Source organism: Crinia signifera, chromosome 2, assembly GCF_055691185.1.
Source record: "Crinia signifera chromosome 2, ASM5569118v1, whole genome shotgun sequence".
Taxonomy (NCBI): domain Eukaryota; kingdom Metazoa; phylum Chordata; class Amphibia; order Anura; family Myobatrachidae; genus Crinia; species Crinia signifera.
Genome location: NC_139218.1, coordinates 122,590,074 through 122,614,961, shown reverse-complemented (window position 1 = coordinate 122,614,961; position 24,888 = coordinate 122,590,074).

The window sequence follows — 24,888 nt, the reverse complement described above, 5'->3', positions numbered from 1 at the left end:
GGTCTGTGACCCTTTATCAAGACATAAAGATAGGATGGACAGTACTTACATTTATAGCAGTTAACATGTGACAAACACCCAGTGACTGATCGAATAAAACTCCCTGTAAGTGCGCCTTTTCGCAGCTCATGACGTCATCATAGCGCAGCAGCGTCGTCCTGTACTGTCAGAGCCGGAGGCGATGCGGGGGAGATGGTGCTACCGAACAAATCTGTGAACATAACATAAGACATAACATTATAATAAAAACAGCATAATAAAAACAGCAAGGGATGTTGCTCATAACATTGTCACATGTGGAAGGCAATAGCCGATAAACTGTTATCATGTAAATTTACGTTGCCCATGACGATGGAAGTCGACATTAAGACTTAATGAAGCAATCAATCCGAGTTGATTGCATCCAATAAAGTTTAAACATCAAGCATCACGTATAATGTAACAATTCCATACCATGCATGAGAAATAGAAACATGTGTCAATATGCTGAAACAAATGTATAAGCATGAGAACAGCGCTGAGGAGCATGCCGCTGTCATAATGCGAGAGCCGTGCCGACAGCTTGCTCGGAGGCATGAATGGCAGAAAACATATCATAAACCACAACACTTGTAACACTGTAATGAGAGACATTATAGAAAACAATTTAGCAATAATTGTTCATTGAGACCCAAAGGTTGAACAGTTTGCAATTTATAGATCCATTGGGCTTCAAGTCTGAGCAATGCTTTGTCACGGTCTCCCCCTCTTAGAGAGGGAGGTATACTGTCAATCATTTTATATTTTATAGACGGTAATGTGTGATTGTGAGTTTTAAAATGCCAGGCAACAGGTTGTTCCGAACCCTTTCCTTCTAGAGCTGCTCTGATGGAGGCTCTATGATTGGCAATTCTTTCTTTGAACTGTGTGATCGTTTTACCGACATAAAGAAGTCCGTAGGGACACTTTATGTAATAGATAACGTATTTACTTGAACAAGTCAAAGGGAACCTTATTTTGAATTTTTCTCCCGTTCTCGGGTGAAAAAAGTAGTCTCCAACCTCTAAGTTGGAGCAGGTGATGCAACCTAAACATCTGTAGTTGCCGTTCTTTCTAGTTAGAAAGTGTTCTTTGGGTTTATTGAAAAAATTACTGATGTCATTGTGTACTACCTGGTCTTTTATATTTCTGCCTTGTCTGTATGACGGGAGGAAATTGCTGTCACTGAGTGTGGGCAGAGATTTGTTGGTTGCAATAATCGGCCAGATTTGTCTGGCTGATTGCATGAGTTTCTGGCTGTGGGTAGTGTACTTCTGCGTCCACACTACTTTATCCTGGGTACCTTTGGCCATGGTGGTATTTAAAATCGTGACTCTATCCAGGTCAAGCACCTTCTTTTTGGTGTTTTTTAGAAGTTTGAATGGGTACCTTTTCTGAGAAAATCTAGTAACATCAGATTAATCTCAGATTCTGCATCCTCTTGCCTACTGCTAATTCTTTAGGCACGTAAAAACTGTGAGTAGGGGAGACCCCATTTCAAGGAGGGGGGATGGTGGCTTGTACTGAGTAAGATGGTGTTACGGTCAGTGGGTTTTTTAAAGACTGTAGTCACTAGTTTGTGGTCACTGTTTTTGGTGAACGTGACATCTAGAAAATTGACTGTGGTGGAACTACAGGTGTAGGTAAATTTTATGGAAGGATCACTACCATTGGCCAGATGCATAAGTTGATGGAATTTCTCCTCACTCTCGCCCCAAATCAGGAAGATATCATCTATATAGCGGTAGAAGGTTATCAGCGCACCTGAGGTCACAGGGTCAGATAGAAATATATCCCTCTCTACTTGGTGCATGAAAATATTTGCTAGGCTAGGGGCGACACAAGACCCCATAGCAACCCCAGAGCATTGCATGTAAAAGTGATTATCAAAAAGAAAGTAGTTACGTGATAATGCCAAGTCCAAAAGTCCTATGAAGAACTGGATGTCGGGGCCACTATAGAGATCACTCGCCTCCACAGCCCTTTTGACAGCTGCTAGTCCTCTCTGATGTGGAATAGATGTGTACAACGACACAACATCTACTGTACATAGTAGGCAATCAGCAGGAAGGTTTGGAAGAGTCATTAGGTTGCGCAGGAAAGTGTTAGTGTCCTTTAAATATGTAGATTGGTGCTGAACAATCGGCTGAAGAAATAAATCCAGGAATTGGGCGATGGTGTAATACATAGAGTCTCTGGCCGAAATAATGGGCCTGCCTGGTGGTTTCACGGGGTCCTTGTGGATTTTTGGTATGGTGTACAAGAGAGGGACTTTCGGATGGATCACAGATAGTGCTTCTTTTATCTTTGTGGTATTAGAGATGTTTTCACTGAATCTTCAAGGAATTCATCTAGCTCAGCTTTAAAGATCGAAGTGTGGTCTTCTCGCAATAGTTTATAGATGTCGTGGTCCCCAAGTTGGCGGTAAATCTCCGCTTTATAATCTTCGGTGTTTTGAATCACCAATGCTCCCCCTTTGTCCGCTGTGCAGATAACGATATCTGTGTAGCTGCTCAAGTCTTTCAGGGCTTGTTTCTGTTCAGCAGATAAGTTGTGGATTGTGGTCTCATCTTGAGGGGGACGCGATGTGATGAGATTCTCAATGTGATCGGTGAAAGTCTTAATAGCAACATTGTTTGATTTTGGGTCAAATTGTGACTGCTTGTAGATCGGTAGAGGGACGATAGGGGAGTTCGGACTATCCCCAAAGTATTCTCTCAACCTTAATCTCCTTCCGAACTTGAAGAGGTCAATCTTATCCTCAAAGTCATTGGGTGTAGTTGTCGGGACTATGGAGAGTCCTTTGTTGAGGACTTCATTCTCAGTTTGGGACAGTGATCTGGACGATAAGTTGATCACTAGGTCCTCTTGGATTTGTCTCTTTTTCTCGAGCCTCGTCCAGTAACCTCCACAGCGGGTTCGAGGACGTCTGTGGGGCCCCTCCTGGCTCTGGTTAAAACTCCGAGAGGGGGCCTCTGACCTCCTCTGCCTCTGCCTCTGCCCCTTGGAGCCCTGGCACATTCTGGATCGCTCGAGGTGATTGGCCCACTGGATTCTTCTGTATCTTGGTACTGTCTGTGGCGGAAGGTGCGTTTCTTCTCGGAAGGGTGCCCCTGTCCGTATGCCCAACTGTACACCTGAAAATCAGCGTAGTCTCGGTTTACCGTCTCACACTTCGCTTTTTTAAACTGAATGAGTTCTCTGCGATATTGGTCCACTTGTTCTCCTAGTCGTGTTAACCAATCTTGAGATTTATCGTTTTTTATGGTTGACAGAATGGATGCCTCGAAAGCCTCAATTTTGCTCCTGACCATGGTTAATTCTCTTTTGGATTCTTCTACGACTAATAGAATTAAGTCATGTGAGCATTTATTGAGGACAGCCGTCCACTTCTTGCAAAATTCAGGGTTGGATCGCCCAATCGTGGGGATGTTTTTTATCCTGAATCCTCTGGGGATTTTCTTCTCCCGGTAGTAGTCAGAGAGGGTAACTCCATGTAAGTAGAAATCTACTTCACATTTCTTGAGGCGGATCAAGGCAGTCGTGAGTTGTTCAGCAGTGTCAGTGGTCCCAACGTCTTTGAGATGGTCTCTGAATAGAATCTGCTCAGCATCCGAGTCCGTCAGTATTAGCTCTTCACCAATATTCAATGTGAGTTCTTTAAAGCCTGGTACTGGTTCCTGACTCGACATCCCTTTTGCTGCAGTGAACACACTGGCTGGTACTCATCAAAGGAGGTGCAGACAGGGAAAGATCTTGGATGTGGTGTGTTTGAAACACGAAGAAGGAAGGTAGTGGTGCCTCAGCTCCTCGTATGCTGGATCAGGATACGTGGATAATATAGACAAGAAATGCTCAGCACTCCACTTGAAATTATGCAACTTGTGCGGTGCTCTTTTTCCCATGCAGGGATATGTAGAGAAGCAATTGTAGATACAGGCACTCACAACATGCAACAGAATACAGCTTGAAATAATGGGACACACACGGGTATGCTTAGCCAACGTTTCGGGTCGGTGACCCTTTATCAAGACATAAAGATAGGATGGACAGTACTTACATTTATAGCAGTTAACATGTGACAAACACCCAGTGACTGATCAAAGAAAACGCCCTGTAAGTGCGCCTTTTCGCAGCTCATGACGTCATCATAGCGCAGCAGCGCCGTCCTGTACTGTCAGAGCCGGAGGCGATGCGGGGGGAGATGGTGCTACCGAACAAATCTGTGAACATAACATAAGACATAACATTATAATAAAAACAGAATAATAAAAACAGCAAGGGATGTTGCTCATAACATGGTCACATGTGTGTCGGCACGGCTCTCGCATCATGACAGCGGCATGCTCCTCAGCGCTGTTCTCATGCTTATACATTTGTTTCAGCATATTGACACATGTTTCTATTTCTCATGCATGGTATGGAATTGTTACATTATACGTGATGCTTGATGTTTAAACTTTATTAGATGCAATCAACTCGGATTGATTGCCTCATTAAGTCTTAATGTCGACTTCCATCGTCATGGGCAACGTAAATTTACATGATAACAGTTTATCAGCTATTGCCTTCCACATGTGACCATGTTATGAGCAACATCCCTTGCTGTTTTTATTATGCTGTTTTTATTATAATGTTATGTCTTATGTTATGTTCACAGATTTGTTCGGTAGCACCATCTCCCCCGCATCGCCTCCGGCTCTGACAGTACAGGACGGCGCTGCTGCGCTATGATGACGTCATGAGCTGTGAAAAGGCGCACTTACAGGGAATTTTCTTTGATCAGTCACTGGGTGTTTGTCACATGTTAACTGCTATAAATGTAAGTACTGTCCATCCTATCTTTATGTCTTGATAAAGGGTCACCGACCCGAAACGTTGGCTAAGCATACCCGTGTCGGTCCCATTATTTCAAGCTGTATTCTGTTGCATGTTGCGAGTGCCTGTATTTAAAATTGCTTCTCTCTCTCTCTCTCTATTTATATATATATATATATATATATATAGCAGGTAGATGGGGGCGGCGGCACTCAGCAACAATAAAGACGATGAAACAGCAGGTGACTTGCCAACGTTTCAAAGCCGTGTGGCTTCTTTATCAAGGCATACTGTGAAGAACAAATAATACATGTACAAACACTTACATAAATAGACTCTCCAAGGTCCGTTCACGCGTCCCGGCGCGGCCCCAGGCGGTCCATCATCTAATGACGTCATTCACGCCGGCGTCTGCCGGGGGGCGTGGAGGGAGCACTTGCACCTGACCTTCCATGGCCAATCAGCGCAGTTGTCAATCGCTATGGAGATACATAACAAATACCAACATTAAAAAACCAGTGAAAATGATACAAAAGTGCATAAAGTTACAGGCGCAGGTACCTAGGATCATCAATAGATACTTGTATATTGGTTACTTCACTATAAAATATAAAAACATTATTGTCATAATTGCCAAAATACAGCCCGTTGCCAACCATGGGAATCTACAGTCTGCAAGACACATGCCATGAGTACCAAACAATATGATATGTGCTGAGTGATCTAAATAGAAAAATATGCACACAAATGACAGTATAAACATAATGTTACATGCGCGCTACATTTAAAGAAAACATGAGAGTCCTAGGCTCTCATTCAAACCCTTGGGCGCTAGTGTGTCCAGTGTAAAGATCCACCGGCTCTCTGCTTGTAGCAGCAGCCTGGATCTATCACCACCGCGCCTGAGGGGGGGGATGTGATCAATAATTCTGTAGCGCAGTGAGGTGAGCGTATGACGGGCTTCCACAAAATGTCTGGCCACAGGTTGATCACTGTGGCCAGATTCGATTGCCAGTCTAATGGCAGATCTATGCGCCGTGGCACGGGTTTTAAACATGCCGTCAGTTTTGCCGACATAGTGTCGACCACACGGACATTCTATCAAATAAATGACCGACTTGGTGGTGCAACTGACTCTATGGCGGATTTTAAACTTCTTTCCTGAATAAGGATGGTGGAAGATGTCTCCCTGAACCAAAAAGCTGCAAGTAGCACAACCGCAGCAGCGAAAGCAGCCTAATTTAGGTGTTCCCAGAAATGTAATATTGGGTATCGGGTACTTCACATCATTTTTAACTAAGTGATCTTTTAAGTTTTTACCCCTTTTGTAGGCGCTCATGATATTTTTGTGCCGTAGCGATGGTAAGGCGGGGTCGGTAGTAATGATAGGCCAATAAGATTTGGCCAATTTGTTGATGTGTCTGCTTTTGGAATGAAATGAGTTGACCCAGATTACTTTCTCCTCCGCTTTAGATTTTTTATTATTAGCAGTGAAGGTTGCGGTCCTAGGTAACTTAATGATTTTAGCTTTAGTTTTAAGCAGCTCGGGGCGGGAGTACCCCCTGGCTGCAAATTTTTCTACCATGTCATTCAAAGCAGATTCCAAGCTGTCAGCATCACTTGAGATGCGTTTTGCTCGTAGCATTTGCGAAAAGGGCAATCCCTTTTTAAGTGGTTCAGGGTGGTGGCTCAATGCAAGAAGCATATTATTCCTATCAGTGCTTTTCTTTAAATGTAGCGCGCATGTAACATTATGTTTATACTGTCATTTGTGTGCATATTTTTCTATTTAGATCACTCAGCACATATCATATTGTTTGGTACTCATGGCATGTGTCTTGCAGACTGTAGATTCCCATGGTTGGCAACGGGCTGTATTTTGGCAATTATGACAATAATGTTTTTATATTTTATAGTGAAGTAACCAATATACAAGTATCTATTGATGATCCTAGGTACCTGCGCCTGTAACTTTATGCACTTTATGCACTTTTGTATCATTTTCACTGGTTTTTTAATGTTGGTATTTGTTATGTATCTCCATAGCGATTGACAACTGCGCTGATTGGCCATGGAAGGTCAGGTGCAAGTGCTCCCTCCACGCCCCCCGGCAGACGCCGGCGTGAATGACGTCATTAGATGATGGACCGCCTGGGGCCGCGCCGGGACGCGTGAACGGACCTTGGAGAGTCTATTTATGTAAGTGTTTGTACATGTATTATTTGTTCTTCACAGTATGCCTTGATAAAGAAGCCACACGGCTTTGAAACGTTGGCAAGTCACCTGCTGTTTCATCGTCTTTATTGTTGCTGAGTGCCGCCGCCCCCATCTACCTGCTATATTCAGGGACCGGGTCACCGCTCCTTTGTTTGGAAGGCACCAGCCTATTATTCCTGTTTTCTTCCCTAAGCCGAACGGAGTGCCGCCTCAGGAACGTACATAGAGTTTTGTGTGATATCACACATTACTGGAAGGCACCCGCTGCTATATTTATATTTAACCCTCCAAGAACCGGGGTCTTGCACCGAGACAGCTATCCTTTACAGGACGCTGCCGCAGTTGCTGTTTTTATTTTCACATCACCGTGGTGAAAGTTACAAGTGTGTGGGACTGTGATCATCCATCGTGCAGCTGCACGTTTGGTTGCCATGGACAGCAGCCAGTTGCCATCTTGGTCTGCCTCTGCATCACAGACCAGAGTCGAATTAACCCATGGATCAACACACAGTTTTTCTGACTCAGATTACGAAAGAGTTCTCTTCAAAGATGATTTGCAGATGACAAGTGGCACACCTGATCATGCCCAGCTATATGGTGAATGGCTGAACTTAAAGAGGCGAGAAACTGACTATTATTTCCATGGGGTCACACTTTCAGATTATGTACGAGAAAAAAAGATCCCCAGAGGGTTTCGTGTTAAGAACGTCCCTACCATTGGGCGTTTTAACATACCTTTTTGTAAGACTTGGACGTCAATACTCAATAAATGCTCGTTCGACCTGATGGTCGCCGTGATCGAGGAGGTTTCGCGGGAACTAGTGCTAATACGAGCTAAATTGGCAGAGTTTGAGTTTGAGCACAAAGAGCCATTGAGCAAAGACACGAGCACTAATTGGCTTGAGAAATTGACAGCACAAATAGACAAGTACAAAAAGGAACTAATCGCCTTTAAAAGGAGTAAGAAGGAGAAAGTCAACAGTGACTATGATAAACATGCGGTTTACCCGTGGCTAACGGGAGGCGACACCAATGTTAGATCCTTTCATAAAAGGACATATAAACGATATAACAGAAGAGGACTGGACACTGCATCATCTAAGGATGACAATTCCTCCGCTAGCGATATCGAGCAACCCAGTACCAGTGCCGACTCGCTCCCTCCCAGGGCCCACCAGAGAGGCCAACCTCTGCGCGGGCCAGAAGGCATACACGCCGAGGGGGCCAATACAAAAGGTCGCGGAAGAGGTATCAAGTCCAGATTCCAGCCAACACGCAAGCAGAAGAATTAATTTTTAATTTTTAATTTATCTAATCGTCCATTATCAGCTATGGAACATCAGGTTTTGTCAAAAGGACTTAATTTTATCCCGGTCACTAAAATGGACGCATTCAAAGTAAAAACTGAATTGTTTAAACTTAACCGCCAACTCAAGTTACGAGAATTCTTTCAGGACAAAGAGGTAGCGGGACCCACTGTTGTTGAATATCCCAGCATATTAAAAAAGAAGTCGAAGTTTGACCCGATGTCATTTAACCCGGGGATCAAAACTTTTCACAATATGATGGAAAATGGCATTCAACGCATTGACACTATTGCAGATGTTGGACACTCAAATTTCAGCACAGCCGAATGGAAAGCCCTCAAAGCATTAAGTGATGATTCATCCATTTCTATCAGGCCGGCAGACAAGGGCGGCGCCACTGTTATCCTTAATATGAGCGACTATGTCGCTGAGGCTGACCGACAGCTGAGAGATGTCGACACATATAAGCAATTAGACAAAGACCCGACTGCGGATTACAAATGTGAGCTCGATAAAATATTGTATACAGCGACACAAGAAAAATTCATATCCAAATCTACTATGGAGGCCCTCAGCACGCCTTTCCCTATTGTGCCGCTGTTATATTTAACTCCTAAAATCCACAAGAGTCTGGTCAATCCCCCGGGTAGGCCTATCATCTCTGCCCGGGGTTCATTATATCAAGCTATATCCATCTACCTTGATTATTTCCTGCAACCTTGCATTCAAGCTACAGAGACCCACCTGAAGGACACTAATTCTCTACTTTTGAAGTTGGGGGATTTAAAGGACATACCTGAACACTGCCTGCTGAGTACCATAGACGTATCCAGCCTATATACGTGCATACCGCACAATATGGGACTGGATGCGGTACAAAATCTTATCACGGACAATCCTCTCTATACAGGACCTGCTATACCGTTTTTTATGCAGTTATTACAACTCACGCTTAAGCGTAATTATTTTACGTTTAATGGCAGATTTTATCTGCAACAGAAAGGCTGAGCGATGGGGTCCTCAGTGGCCCCATCGTTTGCAAATGCATTCATGTACACCATCGATTGTAGCTTGTTTACCAACAACCCTCGAGCAGTGCCGTCTATTTTTTTCTATATGAGATATATAGACGACCTGCTATTGTTTTGGGTGGGCGACAGGACAACATTGGTGGAACACCTGGAAACGCATAATAGCAGTCAATCTCCTGTTAAATTTACCTATGAGATTAATTCCAGTCAAGTGCATTACCTCGATGTGTGTATTAAAATTAGTGATGGTAACATCAGTACATCACTTTATACTAAAAGCACTGATAGGAATAATATGCTTCTTGCATTGAGCCACCACCCTGAACCACTTAAAAAGGGATTGCCCTTTTCGCAAATGCTACGAGCAAAACGCATCTCAAGTGATGCTGACAGCTTGGAATCTGCTTTGAATGACATGGTAGAAAAATTTGCAGCCAGGGGGTACTCCCGCCCCGAGCTGCTTAAAACTAAAGCTAAAATCATTAAGTTACCTAGGACCGCAACCTTCACTGCTAATAATAAAAAATCTAAAGCGGAGGAGAAAGTAATCTGGGTCAACTCATTTCATTCCAAAAGCAGACACATCAACAAATTGGCCAAATCTTATTGGCCTATCATTACTACCGACCCCGCCTTACCATCGCTACGGCACAAAAATATCATGAGCGCCTACAAAAGGGGTAAAAACTTAAAAGATCACTTAGTTAAAAATGATGCGAAGTACCCGATACCCAATATTACATTTCTGGGAACACCTAAATTAGGCTGCTTTCGCTGCTGCGGTTGTGCTACTTGCAGCTTTTTGGTTCAGGGAGACATCTTCCACCATCCTTATTCAGGAAAGAAGTTTAAAATCCGCCATAGAGTCAGTTGCACCACCAAGTCGGTCATTTATTTGATAGAATGTCCGTGTGGTCGACACTATGTCGGCAAAACTGACGGCATGTTTAAAACCCGTGCCACGGCGCATAGATCTGCCATTAGACTGGCAATCGAATCTGGCCACAGTGATCAACCTGTGGCCAGACATTTTGTGGAAGCCCGTCATACGCTCACCTCACTGCGCTACAGAATTATTGATCACATCCCCCCCCTCAGGCGCGGTGGTGATAGATCCAGGCTGCTGCTACAAGCAGAGAGCCGGTGGATCTTTACACTGGACACACTAGCGCCCAAGGGTTTGAATGAGAGCCTAGGACTCTCATGTTTTCTTTAAATGTAGCGCGCATGTAACATTATGTTTATACTGTCATTTGTGTGCATATTTTTCTATTTAGATCACTCAGCACATATCATATTGTTTGGTACTCATGGCATGTGTCTTGCAGACTGTAGATTCCCATGGTTGGCAACGGGCTGTATTTTGGCAATTATGACAATAATGTTTTTATATTTTATAGTGAAGTAACCAATATACAAGTATCTATTGATGATCCTAGGTACCTGCGCCTGTAACTTTATGCACTTTATGCACTTTTGTATCATTTTCACTGGTTTTTTAATGTTGGTATTTGTTATGTATCTCCATAGCGATTGACAACTGCGCTGATTGGCCATGGAAGGTCAGGTGCAAGTGCTCCCTCCACGCCCCCCGGCAGACGCCGGCGTGAATGACGTCATTAGATGATGGACCGCCTGGGGCCGCGCCGGGACGCGTGAACGGACCTTGGAGAGTCTATTTATGTAAGTGTTTGTACATGTATTATTTGTTCTTCACAGTATGCCTTGATAAAGAAGCCACACGGCTTTGAAACGTTGGCAAGTCACCTGCTGTTTCATCGTCTTTATTGTTGCTGAGTGCCGCCGCCCCCATCTACCTGCTATATTCAGGGACCGGGTCACCGCTCCTTTGTTTGGAAGGCACCAGCCTATTATTCCTGTTTTCTTCCCTAAGCCGAACGGAGTGCCGCCTCAGGAACGTATATATATATATATATATATATATATATATATATATATATATATATATATAGTAGCAGGTTGTAGGTCCGGCACTCGTTGGTATCATTAGTGAAAATGCTGAGGTGCCTTCCCAGGTAGCAGCAAGTTGCCCCAATGTAGAGTCTATAAAGAAGGCGGCACTCTCCGGTCTTAGTCAAGTGGAGTAAAAAAGCCTTTAATCCGACGGCGTTTTGGGTGTTACCCCGTTCTCAAGGACTTACAAGTGCCCATTAAAAACAACAGAGTATATAAGGCAGACAAATCCCACCCCCAAATCAATCAGGCTTCACCTAAGCTTACCGGTATCACCTGCGAGCAGCTGCGGTAAATGGCGTCTAGGAGCGTGTCCCCATTCACCACGTCGCACCTGAGTGACGCGTCACGCTGTTACAGCGTGCTTACGTCACTCGACTGTTCTCCGTGGCGAGGCCAACCCGCTCCCGATCAGCTGATCATAGCCGCACGTCACTCTGCTGCGTCCCGGCTTCACCCGCGTTGCCAGGCAACCTACAAATAATGACATGAACAAAAATAACACATTAAAACAGGGTATATAAACACAAAGTTATACCATATTAAAAAAGATAGACTATACATCAAGTAGTCATCCACTAATGGGCTACTGGAATGAATTCTTATCAAATGCTTATAACAATCAGTCATTGTATAATATATTTATATATATTAGAGATGTGCAGCGGCCACTTTTTCGGGTTTTGGTTTTGGTTTTGGATCTGGATCTCCATTCGTGTTTTGGATCTGGATTGGTTTTGGCAAAACCACCCTTGTGGGTTTTGGTTTTGGTTTTGGATCTGGATTTTTATGAAAAAATGCTAAAAATGTCTAAAATAATAGAATTTGGGCCTGTTTTTGCCCCTTAAGTATTATTAACCTCAATAACATTAGTTTCCACTCATTTCTAGTCAATTTTGATCACTTCACAGCTTACAAAATTGTTTTCATTTACTGTAGTTGGGCCAAAAGGGTATACCGAGGTAGCTGGATGACTAAGCTAAGCGACAGCAGTCGGCATCACATACATGTGGACCTTACACTTCCAACCTGGCAGAGCGGCACTGCAGGGGCAGACAGGGTGGCAGTTTAATAAACTATCCCAAAAAAAGAGAAATGCTCCAAACAGCAAATACAAAGAGGTATTGGCCTTGTCATGACTGGTGGTAGCAGCTTCAGCACTCCCACTATTTCCTCCTCCATCATCCTCCAAAAATGTGTTTTTATTTTATTACTTTTATTTCTTTTTCTTACTTTACAGTGGACACAGCCTGTCACACTGGACACAGCCCCTTGGACACTGGACACTGCCCCTGGACACAGCCTCTGGACACAGCTCCTGTACACTGGACACAGCCGTCACACTGGACACAGCCCCTGGACAATGGACACAGCCGTCACACTGGACACAGCCTCTGGACACCGCCCCTGGACACAGCTCCTGTACACTGGACAATGGATATATGTCATGCTGGACACTGGATATATGCCGTCACACAATGGTTAGATGTCACACTGGCCACTGGATATATGTCGTCACACTGGACACAGGATATATGTCGTCACACTGGACACAGGATATATGTCGTCACACTGGACACTGGATATATGTCGTCACACTGGACACTGGATATATGTCGTCACACTGGACACAGGATATATGTCGTCACACTGGACAATGGATATATGTCACGCTGGACACAGGATATATGTCGTCACACTGGACACATGATATATGTCGTCACACTGGACACAGGATATGTCGTCAGTCGTCACACAGGACAGGACACAGGATATATGTCGTGAGTGACTCGTGACACTGGACAATGGATAAGATATAGGCCGTCACACTGGACACAGCCCCTTGTATTAATGCTGCCTCTGTACACAGTGTACTACTCAGCAGCACTGCAGCCCCTGCGTGTGAGCACTGCAGCACTGAGTTAGTTAGTTAAATCACAAAAAAAACACAGGGTTCAGGGGTAAATAAAATAAATCACAACACAGGCCTTAGGGCTAAATAAATCACAACAGGGCACGGGCCACAGGACAGCCCCTGGACAGTGGACACTGCAGCCCCTGCGTGTGAGCACTGCAGCACCTAGTTAGTTAAATCACACTACAGGGCTCAGGCCACAAGTCTACAACACAGGGCAGTGAGGGCAGGTCACGGAGCACAGCACAGCACGGAGCACATGGCACGGAGCACAGCACAGGGCAGTGAGGGCAGGTCACGGAGCACAGCACGGAGCACATGGCACGGAGCACAGCACAGGGCAGTGAGGGCACAGGTCAGGTCACGGAGCACATGGCACAGAGCACAGCACGGAGCACACGGAGCTTCCCAACCACCCTCTTCCCTCTCCAAGATTGGAGTGAAGATGGCGGGGCGCGCGTGCGTCTTTTATAAGATCACGCTCCCGCGAGAATCTGACTGCGCGATGATGACGTTCGGCCTCGTTATTGGTCCGGAATTCAGGCGGGAACTCCCGAGCCGGCTCGGATCTGGCCCGGATCCCCGATATTCGGATCTGTCGGATCTCGGGAATCCGGACCCGCTCATCTCTAATATATATGCATACTTCAATAAGTGGCAGCGTTATAGATGTATAGAGCTGAAGAGAACTATTTTACAATAAAAATAGAAATAGAATAAAGGTAAAGGAAAATGACCACAAACATAAATATATAGCAGAAAATCATCATTGAATAGACCATTAATATATGAACAGGTCTAAAATTCAGAGATAACATTGTAACCCCCACTGCTCATTCAAGCCTTTAGGGGCAAGAGTCTGCAAATAGAAAATCCATTTGCATTCCAGCTGCATCAATTTCTTATTCCTGTTACCTCCCCGAAGAGAAGCAGGTACCTGATCAATAACAGTAGACCTCCTACTAGCCACACTGTGGCCAAATTTAATACAATGGCGGGCCACTGGCTGGTCGCTGTGTCCACACAATAGTCCCTGGTGAATGCCTGACCTATGTAGGGCCATTCGTTCTTTGAATGTGTGTTGAGTTTTCCCCACATAGGTCAGACCACAGGGACAAGTAAGAAGATATACAACATATAATGAGTGACAAGACAATGGGGATTTGATGGGGATACGTTTCCCGGAATGTGGGTGGTTAAAGGTAGCCCTTTAACCCTTTAGCCCTTTAGTCATGGACCTGCAAGTGATGCAGCCCAGGAAGCGGTAGCAACCATTTTTCCTCCCCAGGAATGAAGGCCCAGGCAGTCTGTCCCACCCTGATATATCCAATTTGACCACCTGGTCTTTGATATTTTTACCCCTAGTAAGGCTAGGTAGTAGTCTAGTATTGGCCAGGAGGGGCAAGTCTTTGTCGGTTGAAACTGCTGGCCAGAATTGTTTGGCTTTAACGATGTTACACCTACTCCAGGTGGAGAACTGGTAAACCCATGGGTTTTTATTGTTAACAGCTGTATCCTTAAATATTTTGCCTTTGAGTAATTCACTACGTGGGATGTCAAGAACCTTCTTTTTTAGGGCCAATAACTCCTTTCTCTGATAGCCTCTATCAATGAATCTGGCGACCATAGTGTCCAGCGCTGGCTCTACTTGGCTAGCTTCTGAGGTAATACGCTTTACTCTCAAAAGTTGAGAGTAAGGTAAACCCTTACGGTTAGCAACAGGATGAAAACTTTTGTTCCGTAATACTGTATTACGGTCAGTGGGTTTAATGAACAAGTTAGTCTGTATTAGAGAATCTGGAATCTCAATGTTTACGCCCAAAAAGTGTACCGTGGAGGGGTGTACACTGTGTGTGAACTTAACCACACTAGTAGTCAGGTTATGTGCAGACAAAAGATCCATCAACTGCCCAGGCTCTTCACCCCAAAAAATCAATAAATCATTGATAAAGCGACGGTAAAATAAGACTTTGGGTTTCAGGCTATTCTGGTGAAAAAATAAACCTTGTTCAACATGATGCATTAAGATATTGGCATACGCCGGGGCCACTGAAGACCCCATAGTGCAGCCAGACACCTGTAAATAATATTTGCTATCAAAAATGAAATAATTGTGGGTTAAGATGAGCCTGAGCAGCTGTAGGATAAATATCACCGGTGGTCCACTATAGTCAGGAATGGATTCCATAAATATGCGCACTGCATAGTGACATCAGCTGTACACACACATTGAAAGGTATTTAAAACGTCACCACCCTGCAGTGCCTCCAAGTCAGCTAATAAAGTGGTAGTATCTTTAAGATATCCTGGCATAGTTTGTACCAATGGATTCAAAACACTATTAAGGTACACCGACACAGGATGATATAAGGACCCCAGGGCCGAGATAATGGGTCGGCCCGGTGGATGTTGTAGGTCCTTATGTACCTTGGGCAAGGTATAAAACAGAGGCACTACAGGGTAATCAATCTTTAAGGCATTTTAGAGAAAAGGGGGGAGGGTGATACCCGCACCAGTCTTTCAAATAGTGGGACTTACGTATCTCCTCAAATACTGATATTTGATAGGGATAATATCCTTATTGTTTTAACAGTTGGAGGTGCTACCTACTACTTGTATATATATACACAACACAAACAGGGAAAGAAAGTATAATGTAGGTGCACTGGAAGTCCTTTTTATGTTACATAAAATATAACTTTTAATATTTTTGCATTAAAATTCGGTGAAATATTAAAACAATAGAAAGAAATAAAGAGCAGAAATAAGATTAAAAATGTAATGGCCGCTACTCGACTCTTACCTTTTATTTTCAGGTTTATTGTATCCCTGTATGTCCCTAATATGGGCTGACAGTATTTATATTTCTCTAATGACTGTCACTTAGGCTCAAAATGCCTCCCTAAAAAGGGGAAATTCTTTTAAAGTGTCTTGTCAAAGTTCGTTGTAGCACAGATGTGTCTTCAATTATAAGTGATCTTTCACTGGTGTGGTGTGGTTGTGGGTAATTTTAAGGGCAAGGATGTCAGTCTTTCTGTGTGGGTGATAGTCACACTATCAGGGTGATTGGACAGTGTGTACACGTACCGCCAATCGTCCAAAGTATAATTCAAATAGTATTAGAATCTATACACCGTCCTATATATTATAACACATGTTAGGAGCACATAGTTTCACTCAACTTTAAATAGTATGGACTGAGGATACAGTATTCTGGTTATACCATATGTGACCCTGTTTGAGCTAGGGGAATTTAAAGATAATCCGCCGCTTTTTACTGTTCGGCTTTCACCCTCCTCAAACCAAAGTTATCAGTATATGTCTATCTCTGATATCTACACTGTGTGTGAGTTAAGGGATATTTGAATATCAGCTGCTTTAAAATTACTGAGCTGTTACCCCACTCCCACAGTGTTTAGAGGTGTCTAGATAGTATCGCACCTTCAGATAGACTTTTATTGTTTTTACTGCAGAATTTATTGTTGCTGTTGAGCTAGGGGAAATGTATCTCAGCCTTATATTATTAGGCTTTTACCCCACTCAAAACAGCTTCCTATTATACTTGTTGCTCTTAATATTGGACAGTGTGTATGGAAGGTACCAATATTACAATCTCTGCTTTATTCAAAATTCAGAGATTTCTAGGTACAAAAGCAGGTACAAATATGTTGGTGGCTTAGCACACAGTATATTTCTTCTCACAAGTCTGGCATGTTATAACCACTTTATTATTGCTAGGCTATTAGTCCCACATATAACCTCTTTTAGAGACCGCCGCAATTTATTGTGTGGCACAGTCAGAAGGAGTTTATCATTTTTTACCTTGTCCTCTTAGCACATTTCCCACATATTTATATTAATTCTTATTACATCAAATCAGAGTTATTATAAGGGATAAAGTAACGGCTTGGAAGAGTTTAGTTGGGCTGCTTTAAATGGGGTTTAGTTATACATATACATATATAATAGCCGCTAATGTGTACCGGCTTTTACCCCCCGCATAGCCCTTATGCTGTAGCCGTGCTGGCTATTGGAAAGTTTGATTGGGCTGCTTTAAATGGGGTTTAGTTATACATATATAATAGCCGCTAATGTGTATCGGCTTTTACCCCCGCATAGCCCTTATACTGTAGCCGTGCTGGCTGTTGTTTATCCCTGTCCGTTGTGACGGACACGCAGCGAATGTTATAGTCCGCACTGTTGTGAAGCGGCTATACTGCTAGCTATTCGCCCGTTAATAGAATATAAGCGGCTTGTAGTGTGGCAGCAGCCGGCTGTCTGCTGCAAGCAGTACTCCGTGCTTGGCTGCGCTTCCACTAGCTACCTATTTGTTTTCCACCACAAGTAATTATTACCACATATTCGCTACAAACACAATTATATACATTTTGACACTTTATAGGAACATATAAGACAGATGAGCTGCGGCCACTCGCTGCCAACGGCCGTTTCACCTAAGCTTCCTCAAGGCACCTTGAGGAAGCTTAGGTGAAACGGCCGTGAGAAGAAATATACTGTGTGCTAAGCCACCAACATATTTGTACCTGCTTTTGTACCTAGAAATCTCTGAATTTTGAATAAAGCAGAGATTGTAATATTGGTACCTTCCATACACACTGTCCAATATTAAGAGCAACAAGTATAATAGGAAGCTGTTTTGAGTGGGGTAAAAGCCTAATAATATAAGGCTGAGATACATTTCCCCTAGCTCAACAGCAACAATAAATTCTGCAGTAAAAACAATAAAAGTCTATCTGAAGGTGCGATACTATCTAGACACCTCTAAACACTGTGGGAGTGGGGTAACAGCTCAGTAATTTTAAAGCAGCTGATATTCAAATATCCCTTAACTCACACACAGTGTAGATATCAGAGATAGACATATACTGATAACTTTGGTTTGAGGAGGGTGAAAGCCGAACAGTAAAAAGCGGCGGATTATCTTTAAATTCCCCTAGCTCAAACAGGGTCACATATGGTATAACCAGAATACTGTATCCTCAGTCCATACTATTTAAAGTTGAGTGAAACTATGTGCTCCTAACATGTGTTATAATATATAGGACGGTGTATAGATTCTAATACTATTTGAATTATACTTTGGACGATTGGCGGTACGTGTACACACTGTCCAATCACCCTGATAGTGTGACTATCACCCACACAGAAAGACTGACATCCTTGCCCTTAAAATTACCCACAACCACACCACACCAGTGAAAGATCACTTATAATTGAAGACACATCTGTGCTACAACGAACTTTGACAAGACACTTTGAAAGAATTTCCCCTTTTTAGGGAGGCATTTTGAGCCTAAGTGACAGTCATTAGAGAAATATAAATACTGTCAGCCCATATTAGGGACATACAGGGATACAATAAACCTGAAAATAAAAGGTAAGAGTCGAGTAGCGGCCATTACATTTTTAATCTTATTTCTGCTCTTTATTTCTTTCTATTGTTTTAATATTTCACCGAATTTTAATGCAAAAATATTAAAAGTTATATTTTATGTAACATAAAAAGGACTTCCAGTGCACCTACATTATACTTTCTTTCCCTGTTTGTGTTGTGTAATCTTTAAGGCATCACTCAATTCACTGGATACTAGACCCTCACTGGCAGCACATACCAGGATTGCATCCAATTCACTTTTTAACTCCACGGTTGGATCTTTTAAAAAAAGCTTGTAAACATCCGAATCAGTTAACTGCTTATAGCACTCACTTTTGTAATTGTCCAAGTCCTGTATAACTACAGCCCCCCCCCCCCCCCCTTGTCCGCACTTCTGATAATAATGTATTTTCTTGCAGACAGGTCTTTAAGGGCCGCTTGTTGCAGTGAAGATAAGTTAAATCGACACGACTCAGGTGTCGACATTGGCTCCCCCATCTGTTGTAATAAACGGGTATAGGTTTTTATGGAAGGACTAGTAGACATAGGTTCAAACTTGGACGCTGGCATAATTTTTCTTAATTGATGTGGTAAAGTTTCCTTTTCTTTTTCTTGATTGCTCCTTGGCTTGGATGTCCGTTTCCCAAAGTATTCTTTTAATTTTAACGTTCTATTGAACTTGTAGGTATCGACTTGCCATTTAAAAGGATCCATCTTTGTTGTAAGAATAAAAGATAATCCTAATGACAGCACTTGTTCCTCTATTGGAATTAGTCAGTGGCGTATTCAGGGGGGGGGGGCACCCGGGCACGTGCCTCCCCTGTCATTTGTAGCTGAGGACCAGGGCTTTCCAACGAGCCCAGCCCCGTGTCTCTAGCCCCCCGGGAACCGGAGATATCGCCTGGCAAAGCTGTAACGTTTTTTCCCCATAGGATAATATGGGACCCATCAATTCCGACCCCCACCCGGTTCCGACGGCTGCCAGTTCCCGCCCTGGCATCGCAGAAGCTTGTGGTTTATCTTATTCAATTCCAATCGCTGGGACTTCAATATAATACCAGGCTGGTCCATATCGGTCACTCGGTTCCAGATATATTGCGTGTAAACCGATTTTTTTAATTTGGAAATGTAATTTCATGGCTGTTCATGTTCTTTGAGGGCAGATTACTCTGGAACTAAACGTTCCAGTTTCACTGGACCAAAATCATTCAAAGCCCACTCAAAAGTTCTTCAATATGATACTCATGTAAATGGGTCAGTTGCTTCCGAAGATATAGCCGGTTAAATGAGATAACTGGTTAAAGGGGGGGGGGTGGTTTTCTCTCCCCCTCACACCAGAAAATGCAGGGACTAGGCTGGTGTAAAAGGGGCCAAACTGGGAATGCATTTTCTGGTGTGAAAGGGGTATTATTTCAAATAGCCGGTACCTGCAGTGCTCTGAATATAGCCAGGCTCTGCCACTTTCAGTGGCTATCACTTTTGCCTGGTGGCGGCTGTCCACCCTGTCTTGGTACTGTCTGTGGCGGAAGGTACGTTTCTTCTCGGAAGGGTGCCCCTGTCCGTATGCCCAACTGTACACCTGAAAATCAGCGTAGTCTCGGTTTACCGTCTCACACTTCGCTTTTTTAAACTGAATGAGTTCTCTGCGATATTGGTCCACTTGTTCTCCTAGTCGTGTTAACCAATCTTGAGATTTATCGTTTTTTATGGTTGACAGAATGGATGCCTCGAAAGCCTCAATTTTGCTCCTGACCATGGTTAATTCTCTTTTGGATTCTTCTATGACTAATAGAATTAAGTCGTGTGAGCATTTATTGAGGACAGCCGTCCACTTCTTGCAAAATTCAGGGTTGGATCGCCCAATCGTGGGGATGTTTTTTATCCTGAATCCTCTGGGGATTTTCTTCTCCCAGTAGTAGTCAGACAGGGTAACTCCATGTAAGTAGAAATCTACTTCACGTTTCTTGAGGCGGATCAAGGCAGTCGTGAGTTGTTCAGCAGTGTCAGTGGTCCCAACATCTTTGAGATGGTCTCTGAATAGAATCTGCTCAGCATCCGAGTCCGTCAGTATTAGCTCTTCACCAATATTCAATGTGAGTTCTTTAAAGCCTGGTACTGGTTCCTGACTCGACATCCCTTTTGCTGCAGTGAACACACTGGCTGGTACTCATCAAAGGAGGTGCAGACAGGGAAAGATCTTGGATGTGGTGTGTTTGAAACACGAAGAAGGAAGGTAGTGGTGCCTCAGCTCCTCGTATGCTGGATCAGGATACGTGGATAATATAGACAAGAAATGCTCAGCACTCCACTTGAAATTATGCAACTTGTGCGGTGCTCTTTTTCCCATGCAGGGATATGTAGAGAAGCAATTGTAGATACAGGCACTCGCAACATGCAACAGAATACAGATTGAAATAATGGGACCCACACGGGTATGCTTAGCCAACGTTTCGGGTCGGTGACCCTTTATCAAGACATAAAGATAGGATGGACAGTACTTATATTTATAGCAGTTAACATGTGACAAACACCCAGTGACTGATCAAAGAAAACGCCCTGTAAGTGCGCCTTTTCGCAGCTCATGACGTCATCATAGCGCAGCAGCGTCGTCCTGTACTGTCAGAGCCGGAGGCGATGCGGGGGAGATGGTGCTACCGAACAAATCTGTGAACATAACATAAGACATAACATTATAATAAAAACAGCATAATAAAAACAGCAAGGGATGTTGCTCATAACATGGTCACATGTGTGTCGGCACGGCTCTCGCATCATGACAGCGGCATGCTCCTCAGCGCTGTTCTCATGCTTATACATTTGTTTCAGCATATTGACACATGTTTCTATTTCTCATGCATGGTATGGAATTGTTACATTATACGTGATGCTTGATGTTTAAACTTTATTGGATGCAATCAACTCGGATTGATTGCCTCATTAAGTCTTAATGTCGACTTCCATCGTCATGGGCAACGTAAATTTACATGATAACAGTTTATCAGCTATTGCCTTCCACATGTGACAATGTTATGAACAACATCCCTTGCTGTTTTTATTATGCTGTTTTTATTATAATGTTATGTCTTATGTTATGTTCACAGATTTGTTCGGTAGCACCATCTCCCCCGCATTGCCTCCGGCTCTGACAGTACAGGACGGCGCTGCTGCGCTATAATGACATCATGAGCTGCGAAAAGGCGCACTTACAGGGAGTTTTCTTTGATCAGTCACTGGGTGTTTGTCACATGTTAACTGCTATAAATGTAAGTACTGTCCATCCTATCTTTATGTCTTGATAAAGGGTCACCGACCCGAAACGTTGGCTAAGCATACCCGTGTGGGTCCCATTATTTCAAGCTGTATTCTGTTGCATGTTGCGAGGGCCTGTATCTACAATTGCTTCTCTCTCTCTCTCTATTTATATATATATATATATATATATATATATATATATATATATAGTAGCAGGTTGTAGGTCCGGCACTCGTTGGTATCATTAGTGAAAATGCTGAGGTGCCTTCCCAGGTAGCAGCAAGTTGCCCTAATGTAGAGTCTGTAAAGAAGGCGGCACTCTACAGTCTTAGTCAAATGAAGTAAAAAAGCCTTTAATCCGACGGCGTTTTGGGTGTTACCCCGTTCTCAAGGACTTACAAGTGCACATTAAAAACAACAGAGTATATAAGGCAGACAAATCCCACCCCCAAATCAATCAGGCTTCACCTGAGCTTACCGGTATCACCTGCGAGCAGCTGCGGTAAATAGCGTCTAGGAGCGTGTCCCCATTCACCACGTCGCACCTGAGTGACGCGTCACGCTGTTACAGCGTACTTACGTCACTCCGCTGTTCTCCGTGGCGAGGCCAACCCGCTCCCGATCAGCTGATCATAGCCGCACGTCACTCTGCTGCGTCCCGGCTTCACCCGCGTTGCCAGGCAACCTACAAATAATGACATGAACAAAAATAACACATTAAAACAGGGTTTATAACACAAAGTTATACCATATTAAAAAAGATAGACTATACATCAAGCAGTCATCCACTAATGGGCTACTGGAATGAATTCTTATCAAATGCTTATAACAATCAGTCATTGTATAATATATATATATATATATATATATATATATATATATGCATACTTCAATAAGTGGCAGCGTTATAGATGTATAGAGCTGAAGAGAACTATTTTACAATAAAAATAGAAATAGAATAAAGGTAAAGGAAAATGACCACAAACATAAATATATAGCAGAAAATCATCATTGAATAGACCATTAATATATGAACAGGTCTAAAATTCAGAGATAACATTGTAACCCCCACTGCTCATTCAAGCCTTTAGGGGCAAGAGTCTGCAAATAGAAAATCCATTTGCATTCCAGCTGCATCAATTTCTTATTCCTGTTACCTCCCCGAAGAGAAGCAGGTACCTGATCAATAACAGTAGACCTCCTACTAGCCACACTGTGGCCAAATTTAATACAATGGCGGGCCACTGGCTGGTCGCTGTGTCCACACAATAGTCCCTGGTGAATGCCTGACCTATGTAGGGCCATTCGTTCTTTGAATGTGTGTTGAGTTTTCCCCACATAGGTCAGACCACAGGGACAAGTAAGAAGATATACAACATATAATGAGTGACAAGACAATGGGGATTTGATGGGGATACGTTTCCCGGAATGTGGGTGGTTAAAGGTAGCCCTTTAACCCTTTAGCCCTTTAGTCATGGACCTGCAAGTGATGCAGCCCAGGCAGCGGTAGCAACCATTTTTCCTCCCCAGGAATGAAGGCCCAGGCAGTCTGTCCCACCCTGATATATCCAATTTGACCACCTGGTCTTTGATATTTTTACCCCTAGTAAGGCTAGGTAGTAGTCTAGTATTGGCCAGGAGGGGCAAGTCTTTGTCGGTTGAAACTGCTGGCCAGAATTGTTTGGCTTTAACGATGTTAAACCTACTCCAGGTGGAGAACTGGTAAACCCATGGGATTTTATTGTTAACAGCTGTATCCTTAAATATTTTGCCTTTGAGTAATTCACTACGTGGGATGTCAAGAACCTTCTTTTTTAGGGCCAATAACTCCTTTCTCTGATAGCCTCTATCAATGAATCTGGCGACCATAGTGTCCAGCGCTGGCTCTACTTGGCTAGCTTCTGAGGTAATACGCTTTACTCTCAAAAGTTGAGAGTAAGGTAAACCCTTACGGTTAGCAACAGGATGAAAACTTTTGTTCCGTAATACTGTATTACGGTCAGTGGGTTTAATGAACAAGTTAGTCTGTATTAGAGAATCTGGAATCTCAATGTTTACGCCCAAAAAGTGTACCGTGGAGGGGTGTACACTGTGTGTGAACTTAACCACACTAGTAGTCAGGTTATGTGCAGACAAAAGATCCATCAACTGCCCAGGCTCTTCACCCCAAAAAATCAATAAATCATTGATAAAGCGACGGTAAAATAAGACTTTGGGTTTCAGGCTATTCTGGTGAAAAAATAAACCTTGTTCAACATGATGCATTAAGATATTGGCATACGCCGGGGCCACTGAAGACCCCATAGTGCAGCCAGACACCTGTAAATAATATTTGCTATCAAAAATGAAATAATTGTGGGTTAAGATGAGCCTGAGCAGCTGTAGGATAAATATCACCGGTGGTCCACTATAGTCAGGAATGGATTCCATAAATATGCGCACTGCATAGTGACATCAGCTGTACACACACATTGAAAGGTATTTAAAACGTCACCACCCTGCAGTGCCTCCAAGTCAGCTAATAAAGTGGTAGTATCTTTAAGATATCCTGGCATAGTTTGTACCAATGGATTCAAGACACTATCAAGGTACACCGACACAGGATGATATAAGGACCCCAGGGCCGAAATAATGGGTCGGCCCGGTGGATGTTGTAGGTCCTTATGTACCTTGGGCAAGGTATAAAACAGAGGCACTACAGGGTAATCAACCTTTAAGGCATCACTCAATTCACTGGATACTAGACCCTCACTGGCAGCACATACCAGGATTGCATCCAATTCACTTTTTAACTCCACGGTTGGATCTTTTAAAAAAAGCTTGTAAACATCTGAATCAGTTAACTGCTTATAGCACTCACTTTTGTAATTGTCCAAGTCCTGTATAACTACAGCCCCCCCCCCCCCCCCTTGTCCGCACTTCTGATAATAATGTATTTTCTTGCAGACAGGTCTTTAAGGG